Source organism: Silene latifolia, chromosome 7 (genome assembly GCF_048544455.1).
Source record: "Silene latifolia isolate original U9 population chromosome 7, ASM4854445v1, whole genome shotgun sequence".
Classification (NCBI taxonomy): Eukaryota; Viridiplantae; Streptophyta; class Magnoliopsida; order Caryophyllales; family Caryophyllaceae; genus Silene; species Silene latifolia.
Window position 1 is genome coordinate 23,223,002 of NC_133532.1, and position 6,008 is coordinate 23,229,009.

The 6,008-nt window shown below is 36.7% G+C and overlaps 1 long non-coding RNA gene across 1 annotated transcript; it reads right to left on the bottom strand.

Moving 5' to 3' along the window:
• Positions 1-3,216: 3,216 nt before the first annotated feature.
• Positions 3,217-5,783, bottom strand: LOC141590963 (uncharacterized). Its single transcript, XR_012520561.1, has 3 exons — positions 5,659-5,783; positions 5,451-5,559; positions 3,217-3,569 (listed from the first exon to the last, which is right to left on the bottom strand). It is a non-coding gene; the product is annotated as an uncharacterized LOC141590963 (long non-coding RNA).
• Between the last annotated feature and the right edge of the window lie 225 nt (positions 5,784-6,008).

Here is a 6,008-nt window from a genome sequence, read left to right on the forward strand (position 1 = left end):
ATACATGCTTTCACATGAAAACTCTGGAGCTAGGACAACAATTGGACAATGTAGTTCATACGGCCTCATGACCAGACGATTTTTCAAGGCTAAGTCATCACCCCTCCTTTTAAAAAGTTTCGCCCTCGAAACTTAGAAGGAGAAATTATAGTTATAAGAAAATATAGGTATCTTTTCAATGAAACGGTGATACTCTTGTTGATCAGACAAGAACATCCATATTCATATTAAGATATAAAAATATTTCTACACCAATAAATGAGAAAACCCATTATTGGGACGTCACGAACAACGAGATTCAACATTCACTAATGTTAAAACCATTGAAAATCGGTGGTGCATGCTTTGAAGATTTGGAGACACTACCTCATTGGAGTCCATTGCAACATCTATACCGACCACAAGAGCCTGAAATATCTCTTTACCCAAAAAGATCTGAACATGAGACAAAGGAGATGGTCAGAATTGGTGAATGACTATGATGCCAATCTAATTTATCACGAAGGAAAAGCTAATGTGGTGGCTGATGCTCTTAGCAGAAAATCCTGTCATTCTTTGAATTCTTTTCAGGAATTACCTCCTGAACTTGCTTTAGAACTTCAAAAATTAGGAGTAAGCCTTGTAAAAAGGGGCTCTCATCATCTTGATGCCATGTCAGCTGAACCTGACTTCTACCGTGAGATCCGTACTTGCCTTCCTAATGATCCTACTTTCAAATCCATTCGAGCTAAAATTCAACTTGGGCAAGCTAAGGATTGTAAGATTGATGATGATGGGTATCTTCGTTATCATGGAAGAATCTATGTTCCGAGTGCAGCTGATTTGAGAAAAAGAGTTCTTGATGAAGCACACCTTTCTCCTTACTCCATTCATCCGGGAGGTACCAAAATGTATAAAGATTTGAGATTGCAATTCTGGTGGCCTAGGATGAAAATTGAAGTTATGGAGTATGTCAGTAAATGCCTCACCTGCCAAAAAGTAAAGATAGAACATCAAAAGCCCGAGGGTTTGCTTCAACCCTTGGATGTTCCTCTTTGGAAATGGGAGTCTATATCCATGGATTTTGTGATGGCTTTACCCAGAACTCCCACTGGGAAGAATGCTATTTGGGTGGTTGTGGACCGATTGACTAAATGTGCTCGGTTTATTCCCATCAAAGAAACCTGGAGTTTAGAAGTTCTAGCTCGTGTCTATGTGGATGAGATAGTGCGCTATCATGGGGTTCCTAAAGATATAGTTTCAGATCGGGATCCTCGATTTTGTTCTCGTTTCTGGACTGCATTACAGGAGGCCTTGGGTAGTAAACTATTGATGAGCACTGCTTTTCACGCCGCCACAGATGGTCAAACTGAGAGAACAATTCAAACCTTAGAGGATCTTCTTCGTGCCTGTGCCTTAGATTTCCAAACTTCTTGGGAGAAACACTACTACAAATTTAGGCAACTACAACGCCCCTTTAACAACGATTATTCACGAAAATCACAATAGACGTTGTAGAATGTATGGCGCGAATTTTACTAAAATCAATTACAACGGGTATGGTTATAAAAACCGTTGTTATTATTTTTAACAACGGGTCACACATGCGGAACCGTTGTTAATAATTTGGCGCAAAATTGGCGCAAAGTTAGTGAAAAGTAATCACAACGGTTATTTTTGAAACCCGTTGTTAAAACTTATTTAACAACGGGTGTTTTGTACAACCGTTGTTAAAACATATTTCACAACGGTTGTTGTTTAATAACCGTTGTCAATACCTTCCATACTATAAACCACACAAAGTAAGTCTGCTGCTGACCACAAAACACAACCCTTAATACACAAACACAAACACAACAGACAAACAAACACAAAACACATACACACTCTCTTTCTCTCTTTCTCTATTTCTCTCTTTCTCATCGTCGCTTTATCTTCTCGCCGTCATTGTGATTTCATCGTCTATTACGTTCGTATTTATCGAGGTAAATCTCGCCGTCATTGTCATCGTCATTATTTTCTTTTTCTATTTATTTCTTTTGCATATATGTGTTTTTATCGACCATTATGTTATTTGTTTAAGTATTGTTCGCATAATTAGTTACTAAAACAATGAAGAAGCAAGATGAAGAAGTAAGATAAACATAATTAATATATATATATATATATATATTTATAAATACATAAATTAAAAAAAAAAATTACATATGTAAAAATACAATTCTTATATTTTCATGGAGGATCTTATTGTGCTCTATCGTATCCATCCTCTCCTCCTTGGCTATTTGGAGGTTCCGTTCAGCAGTTGCTATATCGTCATATAGCCGCAATCGCTTTCTTTGCTCCGTCAAGCCATCTTCTTTGGCGTGCTTCATGCGGATCGAGCTTCCGCAAGGTAGCTCCTGAAACTTTCCTCAATATGGAGGAACCAGCGGATGAAGTTGTTGTTGTTCTCGATCATGGTAAGAGTCTTTAGGATGAAATCATTCATTTTCTTAGAGTTTTTTGAGTTTGATTTGAAAGATTAAGTAGAGTTTGTTTTAATAGTTAGAGTTTGGAGATGAATATATGAGATAATGGAAATGTTAGTTGAGATATGCAATGTATTTATACTAAGCAATGTGTGGGTTGAGTTAATTGCTTTTTAATTAATATATATGTTAGGAAGTTGTGCCATAATCATCATCATCTCTCTCAATAATGCTGCTTCAAATCCTATTACTAACCCTTCTCATTCCATATTATCCGTTCATATGTACAATGAATGTCAGTAATAATGCATGCATTGGAATTCTAACAGGCCGTAATTATGCATGCATCTAGTAATATTTAATTTTTTTTTTTTTATTTTTTAATAACAAACAACAACGGTTATTTTAAAACAACCCGTTGTCTTTAGTTATAACAACGGTTTTGTATATTACAACCCGTTGTTATAACTTTCCCCCCAAAATTGAGTCACACTTTCCACAACGGGTTTTTATACATAAAACCGTGGTTAATAGTTTTAACAACGGTTTCCTTAAGTAAACCAACCGTTGTTAAAACCTTCTACAACGGACGCTTTAACAACGTCCGCTTTTTTATATAACAACGGTTTTTGACCGTTGTTATAGCCTGTATCTGTAGTAGTGAAATGTTTACCTCTGGTTGAATTCTCTTATAACAACAACTATCAAGCCTCCATTAAAATGGCACCATATGAAGCTCTGATACCAACTGTGACACCCTTAAATCTAGCCTTAATTAATTACGTAAATTCTACAGAAAAACTGGTAGGATATGTTTGTAATTGGTTCAACTAGCCAAAAACCTGTAATTTCAAAAAAATTTCTAAACCAATCACAACATTTCCAACATTCTCAGAAGCGGGTGCCAAAACCTGCAATGCTAATGAACTACTTTACATGCCATAGCTAAATAAGAAAATAGAATGATACAAACCAAAAATAGAAAAGGGAGACATTATGTCCCTTCAAATTATATACAAAACCAAAAGTTAAAAGGTTTACTATAAGAATAGCCAAAACTAGGTCCAAGGTTCCTTATGCTCACTAGCTCGTCTGTGACCCCAACAAAGCATCAACAACCTGTCAATCGCATTTTATACAAACACGAAAGCCACAATTCAGGGGGGAGTAACTTCGAGTCCTCCCAGCCACGAATCGTCAAAATTAATGTAACATGTAAACAATATGATAAACAATGTAATTATCATGTAATCTAACCTATGACCCCTAAACTGACCAAACTAAACTATCATGTGAATCATATAACAAATAGTAATCCAAACTTTATCAATCAGCAAACTTACATCTCACCTATTACAGTTCATAAAGTCACCATACAAGAAAGGGCAATATATCAAAGACAGGCATAAGTTCTTAGCACCGTCAATAGTCACTCTGTAACTCGAGTCTATACCACGAGGTAGGGAAGGTAATCGAACCGGTATCTTGGCTCAGCGGTTAATATTAATAAAACATGGCCAAGACACAACACCACCCTAGCCTAAAATCTCTTGAGACCTAGACATGCGGATACACACCACCGCACCCAAGACCCACAATTTTTCTAAAACAAAGTGAGTACCCTAAGGAGTCCACCAAAGGGTTGGCTAGTACTTAAGCTGACCACTTACTAACAAAATAAGTAACGAGGTCATGCCCCAACTTGGATATAAATCCACTAGTCAGGAACACAAAGGCTATCAAGCAGTGAACATATACTCGTCAGAGACTATAAAGACCTATCTATGATGAAGGCCGAAATACTCACCTAGGACCTAGTCCCAGCTAGTCCCAGCTTGAATACTTTAGCCCACACCACACAAGACTCACCACCCAAGTCAAGTAAGACACCCACTTAACCATAAGAGGACAAAAAGTCCAACATACCAACCTAAATGCTAACATCCTATCATGTGAAAGGCTATATAAATGTCTATTCAGCAGATAATCCAACAGTATCCTCAATAAGTATTCAATACTAATTACCAATTCTAACAATATTAACCATATTAAAGGCTTCAGGGAATCTAGGGCCGTTTCTACAATATAAGAAGCTACTTAAATTCAACTAACTACACATGTGAAATAGAGATATAATAAATGGCCTCAAACAAGAAAAAGGCCGATTATCTAATTCATTCAACCGAATTTTTACCCGCAACCCTGACCCTGCGACAGTGCGGGTTAAATTGCGGTGACCAATCACTCAATTAACTGACATCGCATCAGTCAAAGGGACTAAGGCTCAGTTTTCGGCACAATCATCAAAACATTACAATTATCGCTATAAAACTCATTTTGAGCCTATTAATTACAATTTCAATTTATAAACTATCCTAACATTATTTATCACTGTGACAAAAGCTAAATTAGGTGCATATTCCACTTATTATCCTTTAATATATTAGTTGACACTCTCATTTACAAAAGATTCCACCATTTTTTTTAACTTTTGTTTCATTCTTCATTTTGTGATTAACACCATAATCCAATACAACAAAGTTAAACCCCTCAACACTACTCGGAATATTTTAATCAACTGAACTAACTAATTATGAACAGAAATCATAATTAGAACGGGACAATACTCATGACTTTATCGACTAAACTAGCTAAAAGAAGGCGAGAATAGAACGAACAATGCATGGAAAACCGCGAAACAAGCAACGGGCCGACCCGGGCCAGCCGTGGGCCAGCCGTGGGCTGCCGGGCTCTTCCGAACTCGCCGCCGCCCCATTACTCCTCTTTTTTCCATTTTTATTCATTATAAGACAAATCTCGAAACATAATTAATCGTTCCCAATACTAACTTGTTAACTAAAACTAACAAAAATACATGGATTAAACATGCATGCATCAAATTTAATCATGTGAAAATTATTACTCAAACAAAAATCACAAAACATACGAAAACAACAAAGCATGTGACGATCTTTCGTCGAGTAACTCGAAATATGTTACCTTAAGCTAGAAAATGAGCAATTAGCACCTCAAAACCCAAACCCTAACAACAACTAGCCGCTATCCTCGACAATATACGAGTCCCCGAACTCGTCCTCCAATTCTTCACCTAATTAAACAATAAAAACACCATAATAAGTACATAAATACCGAAAATACCGAAAATTCGTCTTAAAACAACTTCAAGAAAACTGAAATTAAATTATACCAAGTTGTAGATCTCGACGAGGGGATTCCGGAAATGTAAATTTCGTGAAAATCCGATAAGAAATGAAGAAATTAGGGCGATTTTAGCTTGATTTTGAGGAAAAATGGTGTTTTGGTGTTGTTGGAAGGTTGAAGATGAACATAAGAATAAGAAAATCAGAAAAAAAAATGAAGGGGAAGGGGGTTTGGTCCGCGGGAAAGGGAGAAAGGAAAGGAGGGAGTCAGGTTTGAGTCGGGATTTTTCGAGTCGGTTTTGACTCGTTTCGATAATAATTAAAACCGTAGGTCAAATGCAAATTCCGACAAGACCAAAGTTTTTAAACACGAGATTACAAGAAAATTGAATACTCA